Source organism: Lepidochelys olivacea (genome assembly GCF_965140295.1).
Source record: "Lepidochelys olivacea isolate rLepOli2 genome assembly, chromosome: 2".
Taxonomy (NCBI): Eukaryota; Metazoa; Chordata; order Testudines; family Cheloniidae; genus Lepidochelys; species Lepidochelys olivacea.
The window spans coordinates 172,623,436-172,640,180 of NC_140412.1; the positions used below are offsets into that span (position 1 = coordinate 172,623,436).

The window sequence follows — 16,745 nt, forward strand, 5'->3', positions numbered from 1 at the left end:
AAAATCCGTTTATTTATTTATTTTTTTTTAAATATCATTGATTTTTATACACCTTGCTTGGGGCAATTTCCTTAGTCTTCTCTATGCGGACAATCTGTGGTGCAGTCTATTGCAAACAGAAGTCACACCTCCCTTTGCAAATGGCAGCAGCTCAGGTTAGTGTTAATGCATTGTCTGCTGAACACCAGTCTGCAGGCACACTGTCAGAGAGCCTGCAGGGTCTCAAAGAAGATGGATCAGAAGAAGCTTTTTGCAAAGAGAGCTGCCTCTTGGTCACAAGATTTTGGTGCAAGGAGCAGAGTGGGGACTAAGCGGCTGGCCTACAGGGAAGTGGAGTGGCAGAGCTCCTGGTTCAGCACAGCTGGAGGAGGATGGCCCACAACACCTCAGCCACTCCTCCTCCCTTCAGGGAAGCCACTTGGTCCCTGCTCTGCTCTTTGGGGCCCCCCTACTCTCCCTGGGTCTGCTTGTGCAGGGGTGCCTGGGCGGCATGTAGAAGCCAGTCCCAACTCCCTGCAGCCTCTTGCAGCGGTGGCAACTCTGGCTCCTTGCTGCCGTGCAGAGCTTGGTCAGAGCAGGAAGCAAAGCTGACAGGGAGGATGTGGCTTCCAGCTGCCAGAATGTTGGGGGTCATCCCTGAGCTGGAAGCTCTGCCACTTCCCCTCCCCTCCCTGCCGGGCAGTCACTTCATCCTGCGCTGCTGTCTGTCCCTTGCTCCCAAGCCCCTCCCCTCCCCAGGGCTGTGTGTGCAGCGGTGCGTGGCAGCATGCAGTGTGAGGGTGGTGAATTGGAGCTGGAGCCAGACCCAAACCTTCCCCACCGCCTTCCAAGAATCCCTTATCCATGCCTCCTGGAGTGCGGCGGAGGCAGGGATAATGGATTGGGGGAGGGTCTGGTGCACACTGAACTCCAAACTCTGGTGTTGCACTTCACCACTCCACAGCAGGCAGCAGCCTGACTGAGGGGTGTGTGCGTTTTTCTTCTAAAACCTACATTTTATGTCAACTTCATAACAGACAAATAAATAACCAACTAAACAAAAACACCTCAGTTGAACATCCATTTTAAGAATTTCAATGTTTCATTTTAATAGTTTGACAGACCTGGAGACACATGTTCTAATTATCCTCAGAACAGGTGCACATGGATATTTTCTTACCAGTATAACTCCACCTGGAGGTAGAGAGCCCAATTCTCAGGTTAGATGGTAGTTCAATATAAAACCTTCTGAAACTGCAGTCATTCTACTGAGACAACCACCAAAGGAGCTAATTATGCAGTTTATATACTTGTATTCCTTATGGGCTCCTGAGTCCCATCAATAGCACCATCACAGTTAGGAAACAGGGTGGGCAGTAGAATTTTCGCACAGTGCAACACATTAATAGGCCTAGAGTGTTGACACTTTAGGGGAGGAGGTTGCTGGGCACTTTGGGGTAGTGTTACTTTGGCTTGGGTCTGTACACTGCAGTCTGGATGCCAGAGCCCAAGATTCGAGCATGGGTCAGAAAATCCTTAACCAACATTTAAAATGCAGTATAGACGCTCAAGCCCATGATTCCCTGACACAGGTCAATTGACTCGAGTCCTATTAAATCTGGGTTTATATTGTTGTGTAGACATACCCTAAGTCAGTGGGCTGCCAAACTTTTCCCCTCATCCCATTCTCCCCCTCCCCAGCTGTAATAGAATGTGTCGGTGCCTCCCTAGGCTGGGAGCGGAGCCGGGGGTGGGGCCGGAGCAGGCAGGACTGGGTCGTGCTCCCTCTCCACCCCCTCGCGGGATTGGCCTGGGCCCCACTGCACCCCCTTGGACATTTCTCCATGCCCCCATAGGGGGGCATGCCCCACAGTTTGGGAACCACTGCCCTAAGTGTTTCTGTAAAGTATTGAAGGAGTGGCTGGTGCCAGTCACAGACCTAGGTACTAGGGATGTAAAAGGTTAACTGGTAAGCATTAGGAAAATGCATGTTGGGGAAAGCATATTGGGGACATCTAATGGTAGGTGTGTCAAGTGCTAGTTGTAAAAAAACAAATCTTTACTTTAGAGAGCAAGCTGTCCATGAAATTGCTGAGTGATTAAGTAATATGAACTTTTTATAGTGAGCTTCTTCCATACAGTATTATGGATGCACTTATGTCAGATTAAGTAGTTCTCCCTGTGCAAGGGAAAACTGCAAAAGTGGGAAATAACAGACTTGTATAGGAGGAACTCATCTCCCTATATTACTGGTCTTTTACTTATAATACTTATAGATCTGCATTCATGAGACAAAAGTTTCTTGTTCATCCCACACATGTAAACTGACTAGTCTTGTATACCATACAACATTATATATCTTTCTCTCTAAATGGTAACATCAGTGGTGCGTCTAAGGTTACAAGTTTGCCTGGAGTCCGTACTGAAACCTATTCTAATACAGTTCATGCTGTAAATTCTGTAGATAAGAATTTTTCAATTTATTTTATTAAATTTATGTAATCTGTCTAATGAAGTATTAATTGCTTAGGAAAGTGAGATACCAATACTTAGAGCAGTTTATTTAGGTATATAAATTAATCTGACTGTGGGAGAATATACTGCCATTTTATTGCAGCCAAATAAGGACGTGTCAGATATGGACTTAACAAAGTCATTGAAATGTAGAAATACTTTGCAATTTCAGTTTTTCTTCAAGTGCTTGTTCATGTACATTCCAGTGAACGTGGATGCTTGCCCTGAGTACTGATGCCGGAAAGTTTTTTCCCTCAGTGGTATCCATCAGGTTGGCTCTGGTGCCCCTTGGAGTTGCACCCTTGTAGCGTCGGTATAGAGGGCCCTGCTGTCTCTTCAGTTTCGTCTTACTGCCAGTGATGGTTGTTGGAACTTCTGTTTTGTCTTTGCGTTTGCGAAAGTACTCTCCTTAGAGGACTTTCCTGTACCATAAAACACAGAGACCAGAGATTTAAATATCTCCTTATAGAGGTGGCTCTCTGTCCCCCTTCAGAGTTGAGCCTCACCGACTGAGCATTTCTACCTCAGTGAGAAGTGTACCGGCTTCTCAGAGAGGCAGTGCAGCTCGGCCTCTCTGGCATCAAGGAAAGACTCTCTGTCCATGTCCCAGGACTCTTGGCACTGCCAGGGTTCTCTGGAGGAGGTTTATACCTCAATGGGACGCACAACACTGCTTCCAGTCAGTGGTGCTGAAGAAAAAGCAAAGGAAAATGGACTTTAGGGTAGCCCTTGAACCCTTTAAGCTGTGGAGCTTAGAGTCTGTCCGCTCTGAAAAGAGAGACGTGCCCTCAAAAGGGAGGTCCTGGATGGTCTGCTGTACTTCGTATGGGAGGCCCGAGGTCTGCAACTGTGAGCTTCTCGTGACGACAGCCGAACCCATTGTCCGTGCAGCAGAATCCGCCCTGTCCAACGCCGCTTGGAGGGATGCTTTCACAACTGGTTTTCCTTTCTTGACCAGAGCTGAAAACTTGGCCCTGGATTCCTGTGACAGCAATTCCTTGAACTTGGTCACAGAATTAAAATAATAGTGGCTGTTGGTTGATGATCTGGAGTTGGAGACCCCTTGTGGAGTAGACCTTCCTACCAAACAGATATAGTCTCCCATTCAAGCCCTTAGCAATATGCTCTCTACTCTACTTGTCCTGGAAGGTAGCCTTCCTGGTGGCCATCACCTTGGCCAGAAGGGTCTCGGAGATTAGGGCCCTTACTTCAGAACCTCCATACACTATTTTCTTCAAGGGGAGGGTCCAAATGCGCCCTCGCCCAGCATTCCTCCCAAACGTAGAGGAATTCCACAATAACCATGCTTCTACCCAGAGCCGCATGCCAATAGGCAAGAACAGAGGCTTCATTCACAAGATGTTAGGCAAGTGCTGGCGTTCTACATAGAAAGGACTAAATCGTTTAGGAAAACTATTCAGCTTTTCGTGGCGGTGGCAGACAGGATGAAAGGTCTCCCACTCTCAACCCAGAGAATTTCTTTGTGGATCACTTCTTGTGTATTACACAAGGGCACAAGCGTCTTCAGCTGCATTAATGACCCAGGTTCCCATCTAGGATATCTGTAAAGAGGCAGCATCATCTTCAGCCCACACTTTTGCAACTCGCTTTGCTATCACTCAGCAGGCCAGAGACAATGCTGGATTTGGCAGAGCAGTACTGCAGTCTGCTTGTCGTTGAACTTCAAATCCCCCTCCTATTTGGGGGTCACCTACATTGGAATGGACGTGAGCAAACACTTGAAAAAGAAAAAAGAGTTACTAACCTTCCCTAACTGCTGTTGTTCAAGGTGTGTTGCTCATATCTATTCCATAACCCTCCCTCCTACTCCTCTGTCAGATTTAGCTTGCAAGAAGGAACTGAAGGGATGGTGGGTTGGCAGGGCCCTGTATACTGGTGCTATGAGGGCACGACTCTAGGGGGCACCAGAGCTGACCTGAGGGATACTACTGACGGAAAAACTTTCTGGCAGCAGTGCTTGGGGTGAGCACACACCTACATTGGAATGGACACAAGCAACAATTCTCTAAGAACAACAGTTACTGAAGGTTACTAACCATTTTTTTTATTTGGCTTTTTAAAGAGACATCATGCTTATTTAACATGAGAAATTATCTGATGCATTATTTTTTGTAAATATGTGACTGAGGTGTCACAAGGTACTGTCTGCAGTCAGACCCTTTAAAGGGTATTGTGACTTTTTAAAATCTGCGCAGTAATAAGTCATTAAAGCTTTTGTAAAACCAGAAGCAGATGAGTTGATTATTCTCCTTTATATGTTTACATCTTCATTTACAACCTAGGCCCCTTGCTCTATCAATTCCACTTCTATTTCCTTTATTTCCTTCTCCCATTATGTCTCTCCTATGCTTGGAACAATTTCTATATACCATGCAGTCTCCCTCTTCAAAATGTACATCTTTTCATAATCTTCAATTCCTCTGTCAAAAATATTCGATATAATTTAAAGAAACAAAATTGTACTTTCAGAGACAAGCAATCTCAATCTTAATTTGTATAAGCATTCCATTCCATATGTCTTCTCTAAGAGGGGGGAGGGCATGATCTAGGAAACTTTACATGAGAAATTCTTAGTCACATGAGTAGTCTTGACTTCATGGGGGACTATTTCTATGAAAGATTGCATTATCCTTGGGATTGGAACCTTGTCTGTTATTTGTTTAAAGCTCTGTGCATGCTTTTTGGTACAATACACAAATCTTACATTTGATTGTAAGCCTGAATTTCAAAATTGCTTTTCAAGAGATTGAATGCTTAAAGTTGTTATATCCCCTAGGTTCTATGGTCCAATTTAAAATTATTTTTTTCTAGTTTGTTCTGTGTGGTAATTTCCTCCAGTTAAATGTCAACCAGTTGTACTTTTGATATATTTAGCTGGTGCACATTACTAGTAGTGTTAGAGTAGGACAAAATTTACATTTCTCGAACATTGTGATTAACAGAAACCATTGGAAGGGGAGACTGATGAGAACTGAATTTACTTGTTTCTACATGAAAACTTCTGCATACTGTGGTAAACCCAGGACAAACAGCTACAGAAGGGGGGGTAGTAATTAGTCCCAGGGGGTTAAAATGTCCCTCCCTATCTACTGAGGAGAGAGAACCAGGGGGCAATAAGGTTCAGCTGGAAAAGGGGTTGCTAGGGAACCAATTAGGTTCAGCTGACTCCAACTACTTGAGACCTTTTTAAACCCTCCCCTGCATGAAAGGAGGGGGGCAGTGAGGGAGTGAGAGAAACAGGGAAGCTGCCAGTAGGCTGTTTGCAGCAAGACACCAAACCTTCCCAGCAGGGAGGGAAAACAAGCACAAGGGACTGACTGAGGAGAGGAGTAGCAGGACCCTGTGCCACCTATAAGGATTTGCCTTGCCCCAAACCTGAGTCTCTAAGGCTAAAAAGGACTGAGCCTGCTAAAGCGAATGAGGTATTTTGCCACACGTGGTGTCAGTAGTGGGATGCGGTGAGTGAGTAAGGCTCTGTGGCAAGCCATCTCAGGGCAAGGTAAATCACCCCCCTCCCCCGGAAAAAAAAAAAAGACATAGTGAAGGCATTGATACGGGCCACCGCGTCCCAACAAGAAGCTACCAGGGTACAGATGGCTGCCCAGCAAGAGTCAGTATGCATTCAACAGGAGACAAACTAATTATTGATGAACCAGGAGGCCCAAGATTGAGCCACCCTGAATGAAGTAGTGAAGCAGTTAAAAGCCCTGACCACGCTGACGCACGGGCCCCAGAGGGCCCGGCCGCTGCAGGCAAGCAACTATTTACAGAAGATGACTACGGACGACGATATAGAGACATATCTCCTTGCCTTCGAGAGGGCGGCACTGCGGGTGGCCTGGCCCCAAGACCAGTGGGCAGATATCCTGGCTCAATTTCTGTGTGGGGAGCCCCAGAAGGCCTATTTCGACATGACCACAGAGACAGCTATGGATTACCCCCAGCTGAAGGCGGAAATCCTGGCAAGGTCAGGTGTGATGCCAGCCATAGGGGCCCAGCACTTCCGCAAGTGGAAATACTGGGACAGCAAACTGCTGAGGTCCCAGCTATTTGATTTAATCCACCTCGCCCGGAAGTGGCTCCACCCCGAGACCCATGGGCTGGAAAAGATAGTGGAAATCCTCGTGTTGGACAGGTACATGAGGGGATTGCCGCCGGGCATACGAGGGTGGGTTCGCCAAAATGATCTCTCCTCTCATGATGAACTAGTTGCCCTTGTAGAGAGACACCTAGCAGCCCAAGAACTTTCTCGGACCACCAGGGAAGGAAGGCGCCAGAATCGGAGACAAGTCTCTGCTCCGAGGCCCTGGTTTGCTTTAGCGCCAGGCTGGACTATGGAGGGGAGGAAGGATGCGGAAGAACAATCAGAGCCTACTCCCTGGGGAGAAGGTGGAAGAAAATAATGAACCTGGGCCCCAGGGGGTGGCCCAGATAGATAAACACCCCCTCCGCCCCCCAATAGCCTTCCGTGAATTTGGCCAGGATTTGTTCTTCCTGCCAGGAAAACCCCGGAAGACTCGGAGGGAACAGAGGGTGGATAAAAAGAGGGGAACTAGGATCTTGACCCAGTAACAGAAATCTATGCTTGTAGGGGAAAGAGGTGGCTCAATGGACGGCGAGGCGGGGCAGGCGATTAACGACCCAATTACCGGACCTAGTTCCCCAGGGGTTTTCCCCGAGGGGGAGACAGACGTAGATCCCCCTGAGTTTTGACAAATGGGGACCTTACTCGGGAATTTTGGTCAGAATCAGGCCAATGATCCAATGTACAGCAATAGTCGTAAATAAGGAGTCGAGGTAAATGTGGTCCCCATGGAGGGGAGAGTTAAGGGCCCAGGGTCATATTATGTGATTAAGGGTGATCTGCTATACAGAGTAGTCTGGATCCAAGAGCAAGTCATAGAACAACTCTTGGTCCCACAGAAGCATCAGAGGGGCGTGTTGGATCTGGCCCACAGCCATCTGTTTGGGGGCCATCTAGGGGTAGATAAGACCCTTGATCAGATTCTGCAGAGGTTTTTTTGGCCCGGCATTTATGCGGTGGTCTGGCAATATTGTATCTCCTGTCCGGAATGTCAGATACATGGACCTTGACCACACCTGAGGGCCCCTTTGGTACCTCTACCAATTACTGAAATCCCATTTGAGCAAATAGCTATGGACCTAGTAGGGTCATTGGAGAAGTCAGCCCGGGGTCATTAGTACATTCTGATAGTACTAGATTATGCCACCCAATATCCCGAGGCCGTACCCCTACGGAACACCATGTCCAAGACCATAGCCAAAGAATTAGTCCGTATTTTTTCCAGAGTAGGGATACCTAAAGAGATCCTGACGGTCCAAGGGACCCCCTTTGTGTCTAAGTTAATGAAGGACCTATGTACAGTGCTCCATATATGGACCCTCAGGACTTCAGTCTATCATCCCCAGACTCATGGTCTTGTCAAACGCTTCAATAGAACATTGAAGAATATGCTGCGGAAAGTGGTTAGTCGCGACGGGAAAGACTGGGACGCCCTGCTGCCTTACTTGCTGTTTGCTGTACGGGAGGTTCCCCAAGCTTCCACTGGATTCTCCCCATTCAAGCTGTTATATGGTCGCCACCCCAGGGGCATATTTTACATGGCCAAAGAGGGCTTGGAGGAACAGCCGAACCCAGGGAGAAGTATCGTTGAACATGTGTTGCAAAGAAAGACCAGATAGCCCACATTGCCCCTTTGTGCGCGAACACCTGGAGAAGGCCCAAGGGGCCCAGTGGGCATACTACAATCGCCAAGCGACAACCTGGAAGTTCCAGGTGGGAGACTGGCTAATGGTGCTCATACCCACAGCAGAGAGCAAGCTCCTGGCCAGGTGGCAGGGGCCATATGAGATAATAGAAGCCATAGGAGAAGTTGATTATAAGGTCCGACAGCCAGGTCGCCGGAAGCTGGAGCAGATCTACCATATAAATCTGCTGAAACCATGGCAGGTTAGAGAAGCGCATGTGGTTGTGCTAGGAGCACCATCCCCTAAAAGCAACCAGCCCGTCCAAATGGGAATATCCCTGGAGTTGACTCCGGAGCAATTATCTGAAGTGATCAGCCTGATTAAACGCAACGAGGATGTGTTCTCAGAAAAGCCAGGCAGGACTACTGAGGTTCACCATCACATCCTCACAGAGGCTGAAGTGAAGGTGAACGTCAAGCCATACCGGATCCCGGAGGCCAAAAGAGAGGAGATCAGGACAGAGGTCAGGAAAATGCTGGCCTTAGGAGTCATTGAAGAATCTCATTGCCAATGGTCAAGTCCAGTGGTTTTAGTGCCTAAGCCGGATGGCAGCGTGAGGTTCTGCAACGACTTTCGAAAGCTAAATGAGATGTCCCAGTTTGATGCGTACCCTATACCTCGGATAGATGAGTTAATTGACAGATTGGGAAAAGCATGGTTTATGTCTACCCTTGACCTGACCAAGGTCCCCCTATTGGCAGATCCCCCTGGCCAAGGCCGACAAAGAGAAGACGGCCTTTGCAACTCCAGAGGGACTATATCAGTACACCGTCCTCCCCTTTGGGTTGCATGGGGCTCCCGCTACTTTCCAAAGGCTCATGGACAAACTATTGCGACCACATGGCAAGTACGAGGCAGCCTACCTCGACGATGTCGTCATATATAGCCCCAACAAAGACCATGTATTAGTCTGTGTTGTGTCAAGACTTCAGACTGAGATTTGGCAAAATAACCATTTTTGTCTACTTCCACTTAAGGCATATTCCTAAATATTTCAGACCATTTGAGAGTCAAGATGCTCCTTCATTTCAAAGGTTCAATTAAGACTGTTCTCCAGTAAATAACTTATGTGGAGTCAGAACACAGTATTAATTAAGCTTTCTTCCAGTGTGGTGGTGGTAGTGGTGAAGTATTTCCCGACTTAGGGTATGTCTACACTACAGCCGCCACAGTGGTACAGCTGCAGCGGTGCCACTGTAGTACCGTAGTATAGATACTTCCTACAAGGGTTTTTTCCATCAATATTTTTAATCCAACTCTCTGAGAGGCAGTAGCTAGATACATGGAAGAATTCTATACCAGGAGTAAGGTCAACCTATCTATATCACACAGGGCACAAAATTTTTCACAGCCTTGAGTGATACACCTAGGTTGATCTCATTTGTAAGTGTAGACCAGGCCAAAGTGCTTCAAGCAATTATTACTTGTCTTCCAAGTTATTACACTGTTTGTCAAAAAGCTTTCTGTTTTGAGAAAATGGACGTGAGCAATAGGCATTATTTAGAATGTGTATTTATTTGAAATGCTACAGAATTATTGAATTAATTATTTGAAGTTCTAGAGAACGTATCCCCTGGTCACCCATGAATGCATGAATATATATTGTATATACACACATGCTCTTGAGGGAATTCTGCGCCTCAAAATTCTGCACACAATATTTGAAAATTCTGTATATTTTATTTGTCAAAATAACATAATCATGCCAATTACAATTATTTTGGTAATTTATTTCAAAATATCTGTCAGCAAGTATGTCTGTAACAATACAGACCCCCTCAGAAAAAAGATTCTGGTAATTATTTATTTATTTAGACACACAGTTTCCTTACTAGGCATATTAATACCTATGATGGGATAACATGGTTTTGGTGATTAAATATTCATGGTAAATAGGCCCAATGGCCTGTGATGGGATATTAGATGGGGTGGGATCTGAGTTACCCAGGAAAGAATTTTCTGTGGTATCTGGCTGGTGAATCTTGCCTATATGCTCAGGGTTTAGCTGATCGCCATATTTGGGGTGGGGAAGGAATTTTTCTCCAGGGCAGATTGGAAGAGGCCCTGGAGGTTTTTCGCCTTTCTCTGTAGCATGGGGCACGTGTCACTTGCTGGAGGATTCTCTGCTCCTTGAAGTCTTCAAACCACAATTTGAGAACTTCAATAGCTCAGTCATAGGTGAGAGGTTTTTCACAGGAGTGGTGGGTGAAATTCTGTGGCCTGCATTGTGCAGGAGGTCAGACTAGATGACCATAATGGTCCCTTCTGACCTAAATATCTATGAATACAGAACTTTGTGTAATTCATTTAAATTACGATTCAGAACGGTGTTTAGAAGACACCGGAAACGGTGTTTCTTCTCACGTGTCAGAAGCAAAGTGCAAAGGCTTGGGGGAGACGGGGTAACAGAGGAGCTGAGGGAGAGAGAAGGACCTGTAGCACTTCTTGGCTGGCCGTTCTGGTGCCACAACGGCCTCTGGTGGGCAAAAGGCAGAACTGTATCACTTAGGTAAAATGTTTGTGGGAAAATACAAAATTATTCGAGACAGATTAATTCTGTGCATCCGCAGAATTCCCCCAGGAGTAGTGATGGTGGTGTGGGAAGAATTTTAAGAGAAACCTTTAAAGAAATAAAGTAATCTTTAATTTGGAGCAGCGACTGCTGGCCGGGCGCCCAGCTCTGAAGGCAGCGCCCAGCCAGTAGCAGCGCAGAAGTAAGGGTGGCGATACCATACCACGCCACCCTTACTTCTGTGCTGCTCTGTTCAAAGCTGGGCAGCCGGAGAGTGGGGCAGCTGATTGAGGCCACAGCTCTGCAGGCAGCAGCACAGAAGTAAGGGTGGCAATACCATACCATGTCATCGTTACTTCTGTGCTGCTGCTGATGGCAGCTCTGCCTTCAGAGCTGGGCTCCCAACCAGCAGCTGCCACTCTCTAGCTGCCCAGCTCTGAAGGCAGTGCCAAAGTAAGGGTAGCAGTGCTGCAACCCCCCTACAATAACCTTGAGACCTGTACACACGACTCCTTTTTGAGTCAGGACCGCTACAATTATAACACAGTGAAATTTCAGATTTAAATAGCTGAAATAACAAAATTTACTATTTTAAAAATCCTGACCATAAAAATGACCAAAGTGGATCGTGAATTTGGTAGGGCCCTACCTATCTCCTTAGATAAAGAAGGGAGAAATTTAAGGTCTTTGTTACTGAGGATTTAATCTGCCTGTATGTCCAATTTATAATTGTTATACTTAAGTACAGTCTCTAGGAATAAATTTGTAATGTGAGGAGTGGATGCAAAATGCTTATAAAGTTTTGCCTATTTAATAATGAGACTGGTATTTACTTAGATAGATAGATAAGGGGCTGTTAGGGGAAAACAAGAGGCCAAAGCATTGTGAAAGGAGTGTTACATTCCTTAGAACCAAAGAGGGGGTTGGGGAAGAGGGGAAAGCAAAGTAATCCAAATGTGATTGTAACTGGTTCTGTCATTTAGTAGTTTGATGCAAGCCCCATGGCCTTGTCTATATGGTGGTAATTTCTGGCAAAATGGAAAGTAGTTGGATTAGTAGCATAGATAAAGATTCAGTGAACAGAGCCATGTTTATAGCCTGTTTAGTTAAGCCTCTGAAAGTAAGTTTAATTAAACGAGTCTGACATCACTTATTTTTTTGACTTGTCTACTTTAGCACACTCAAAATGTTTTTCCAGTGTTTGCCACTTCCTGATACTAACTGGAAACTGAACTTGGAAACTACATAGATTTACTAAAGCCTTGTCCAGACTAGTGCCTTTTTGTAGTGGTGTAGAAATATCTCCTCATTGCACTACTCCTGGTAGCAGTGGTGGGAAGACACTAGTGTAGGTTGGATTGAGGCATCTGTCAGCATTTTTACCTCTGGTCATCTAAACTTGCTCTTCTGGTTACTACCAGTGTTACTATTTGTAGTGATGGAAGATCTGAGGCTAGTGTAAATATAGCTGTAACAGAAAATGTGATACCTATCAATAACTTAAATTTCATTAGAAGGTAGAAATCTTAGTAAGAGGGGTTACTGTTGCAAAAAATGCAACCTCTGTAAAACAATGAATTTGTCTAACAGCTGAAACACTGGGTGAAGAAAATCACCCAGAGAAAGGGGTAAGAGGCAAAAGTGGACTGAGTCTACTGTAGTGATTAGACCCTCCTAATAAGCATTTGAAAAGGAATGGGGGAACCAAGAAGTCTCTTAAACCAATTTAATCAGGAAAATGGGCATAAGAGTAGTATCTTAAAAAATTGAGATGGATATCACATATGAGAAAGTGGTGACTTTCCCACAAGTGACAATAGAGGAAAGATAATCTTTTAAACAATGAACTAGAAATGGGTAAACATCTTTGAACAGTGTCAGGTATATCTGACCAAGGACTGGAGCAAGGAGGAATTGGAGAGACCCTTGAAGTCAAGGGAGGGAAAATAATTCCTGACAGGTAGTCTCTGACAAAAGGGTCAGAGTAGAGTGATGCACAGGAAATATCTTGCAAGCTGCCCCAAATGTATGACAGTGGGGGAAAAAATCTCTTGTGAGTGATAGAGAAGAGAAGGGTGTTTGGAGCCGTATTTATAGTTTGAGGTTTTGGTGAAAGAGTTCTTATCCCAGAAAGTGTCACAAGTAGGGGTTCACCATGAAAATAACCTCAAGGATCAGAAAGGAGGTGCATTTAAAGAGATGCAGGTGACAATCCAGAGAGGTGTGGGTTTGGCTTAACAAAAGTGGCTTTTTCTCTAATTTGCTTGTGGTAACAGAAAAGACTTCAAGAAACCAGTGAGGAGATGACACATTTTCCAAGCTTGGGGAACAGAGAGAGGACTGTGCAGTGACAGTGTAAGTGCTGTTCTATACTTACAACTTCTTATCCTGTTTAGAGGCATTTAATATTGTATTGTATGAGTCTTAAATCTGCCTTTAAATTAAGAAAATAAATTTAGAGTGTGACAAGTTATTTACATATTATTTGCATGTTCCAAGGGAAAGAAACCTACATCTGATATTAAGACTGTCAGAGGTGTAATGGCTTTGAACAATGACAACAGCTATTAAAAGATAAAGTGAAATAAGACTTGAAAGGGTTTTGGGACCAGCAAGACATACCAAGGAAATGGCATGCCTTGGCATAAACTAGAGTCCAATGAATTATCTCTCCTATCCAAGTAGTAGTTGGGATTGTGCTCCCAGTCTTCCCACCCTTTCTGCCAGAATCTGAATCCATGGAGGATGCAGCTGGGAGAAGTTTTTCGTTACTTGTGGGAATGTCTCAGCATAACATTTATGATATCTCAGCATCTTGTGCAATGCTCTGCTGCGTATATTGTTAGAGCAACTTGCCAAATACTTGAAGTAGAGGCAAGGGCCATGAACAAAGAAAAAAAACATACTAGAAACTAATTTCTAGTATGGACCCTATTTCATGGACCCTATTATTTTTGCAGTGTGTTTATGAAGGAGGATGGGTGTAACCACACTTTAATCGATTTTCAGTTTACTTCCATCTGAAATTTTAATGAGGGTGAAGTGGTGGTCTCACAAAAGAGATGTATGGGAAATTACTAAAGTAACGAAGTAGTGTGAGACAAAGTTGAACTTGACATTTTCTACACTAGCCTCTTTTTTTGCGAAATCTTCTATCATTGCACTTTTACTGGGGGGCACTAGTGTAGAGAAGTCACTGTTTTTACCACCATGTTGTTTACTCAGAGCAGGACTAGATGACCAAATAGAAAAAAATGCTAGCCACAGCTGTTGCTTGGCTGCACTTGGAAGTGGAGGCAGAGGCAAACACCTCAGGGAGATGGTGCTACTCCAAATGATGTTGTAAAAGCTATAATTTATGGCGTTGGATAAACATCCTTTAAATGCTCAAACTAACAAGACATAGTTAACTTGGTTTTTGTCCTTTCTCATTAAGGGGGAGAGTTTTAGATAAGACAATTACAGCTTGTAAAATCAAACTTGGATAGCACCTGGGAATGTCAGTTCTCTCCTTCCTGATAACATACAGGCTTGCGTACAGCATATCTGTTTGTCATCCTGTGTACTTAATCTTTCTCTTTTCCTCCATCACCCTCCAATAAAAGAGATTGTGTTTTGGCAGAGGGAGACACTGGCATAGTTGGCATAAACTGGCCACAAAACAGTTGTCTGTTTCCTTTGCAGGAACAGATCTGACTTTACCATTTTTATGTCCCTGCCCTCCAGGGATTATGGTTCAAGGGGTTAAAGGATGTGGTTGGTGTGTTCCTACACTCCATTTATTCCCAGATAGCACAATGGGCCAAAGGGCCCATTTCAGTAAAGGCAGCCTTCAGAGCTGCTTTCACCTAAACTGTGGGTTGAACTACCCAATGGTAAACTCAGCATTTGGGAGGAGCAGACAAACTCCCCTTCCATCTCTGCACCTGGCTCAGTGCGAACACAGGGATGAATTTCCTCCACTGTATCTTTTCCTTGCTGCAAACCAAGGGATCTAGGTTCTTCTGAGGAGTGCCTCTAAACTAGCTCTTGCAGCCTCTGTTTACAAGACAGACATGGCTTCCTTATGAATCTATGACTCTTGTTCTGAAATGAACTTGAAGTTAATTTGTCAAAAATCATTAGTATGAAATAGAAAAATATTTAAAATAATTTCTTTTGTTCTAGGATGTCTTTCTAAGACTATTCAAGACTGAATGTAGTCAAATCATGGTATATTTTTAACTGATTACTTTTTTTTAGAAAAGGGTAAAAGTGTAACTAGCTCAGAAGACAGCCCTTGGGTTACTCACACTATGTAAATAGCTGTCCTGAGACTATAGTCTAGGGTACGTAAAGATGAGACTGTATGTACATGCATTTTGTCAGCTGCAACTTGCATATCTTTTGTGATTTTCTTTAAATAAGTAAATAAATTAAATAAAACCAGCTTTGTTTTGACAAGAAGGTGGCTTCACAGCTTGGGCCTTGCAGAAGTACATTCTCTCTATGCCTTCTGATCTGTGCACACACATTTTACCAATTTAACTAAATCTGTTTTGAAATGTATTTAGCTGAATCTGTGTATCTCCCCTCTGTTGGCACTCTTAAATCTGTTTTAGTGGCTTATATCCATTTAGCATAGTCTGGGTTTGTTTTGTTTTGTTTTTAAAAGTATCCTCTGCTGCCCAGGTGTGCCAGGTTGAAGATCCCTTTGTCCAAGCGAACTGATGCAAGGTAACTACAATATAGATCTAAATGTAGGCAGTAGTAACTTGTAGTTCTGCATTATGGGAGGAGAGTATAGAAGGAAAAGTAACTAACTGGAGGTTGTAAGAGGGTGTGGTGGGGTGGCTGTTTCGTTGTGTGCCCTACTGTTGGTTCCCTTTCCCTGTTGTATTTGTCGTCTTTTCCATATCCTAGTTACATTAATTTTGCACAACCACAGGATGCCAGATAGGTGAAAGTTGTTACTTACTTCAATTACCAAACCCACTTAGGTGGTAGTGTAAACCACCAATGAATACATTTCATAGATTTCAATTAGAATTACACCTGTCTACACTGTGGTAATTTTGGCTCCTGGCAATTGAAACAAATATCCGTACTCAGATAGCTGACACCTTTACATTTATTAAAAATGGAAAGTTTTTAAGTCTGGTTGGCATACGCTTCAAAAAGTCCCTTGCAAAGACTGGGAGTCTAGACCAGCGTTCCTCGAATGCGGCCACTAGGGGCTTCTTGTGCGGCCGCAGCCCCCTGGGTGGTGAGTGAGGGGTGGGGTCAAAGCAGTGGCCCTCCCCCCAGGACTGCCAGTAGGGGTTGGGCCCTGTCCCCCTCTGGAGCCACAAATGCTGGAGGAGCAGGCAGGCTCCAGCTGTGTGGTGGCGGGCTCCATTCCCTGGCTACAGGCTCCTCCCTCCACCCTCACCTGCTGCCTCCTCGGGCCCTGGGCTCCAGCCGTGCAGCAGTGGGCCCTGACCCCCAGCTGCAGGGTTTCAGACTCCACCCGTGGGGCCCTGTGGCAGTGACTGCCGACACCAAGCTCTCTCCTGCACCCATCACCTCTGGCCCTGAGCTGCCTCCCCATCGCCCCGGCCCTCACTGCATCCTCCGACCCCAGTCCCCAGCAGCGTGACTCCAGTCCCTGGACTCAAACACTCCTCCCCCCCATCACCTCTGGCCCGAGCTGCCTCCCTACCCACCTCCCCATCCATGACTTAATTTGTCCCCCAGCTTGCGAGAGCTGAGTAAGTCTGTTGTGAAAAGTGATATTTGTATGTTTGTTTATATCACTTTTCATTTCCTCCCTGCTAGCTAGGAAGTCTGCTGCTGTGAAAAGTGATATTAACAAAATACAAATATCACTTTTCACAGAAACAGACTTACTACTAGCAAGTCTTAAAAAAATAAGCAACCAAAAAAAAAAATAAAGACAAAAGAAACAATAACAAGAAGGGACAGGAACATG

General features: G+C 45.1%; 1 protein-coding gene across 5 annotated transcripts in view; it reads left to right on the forward strand.

Annotated features, from left to right (window-relative positions):
• EZH2 (enhancer of zeste 2 polycomb repressive complex 2 subunit) overlaps nt 1-16,745 on the forward strand; it is a 150,841-nt gene that overhangs the window by 74,490 nt on the left and 59,606 nt on the right. Inside the window, exon 2 of one of the 5 annotated variants that reach the window (XM_084619733.1) lies at nt 13,072-13,150. The exons of the other annotated variants lie outside the window; for them this stretch is intronic. The gene's annotated coding sequence lies outside the window, so the exon portion shown is untranslated. The remainder of the gene's footprint in view (nt 1-13,071; nt 13,151-16,745) is intronic. 5 annotated transcript variants of the gene reach the window in all.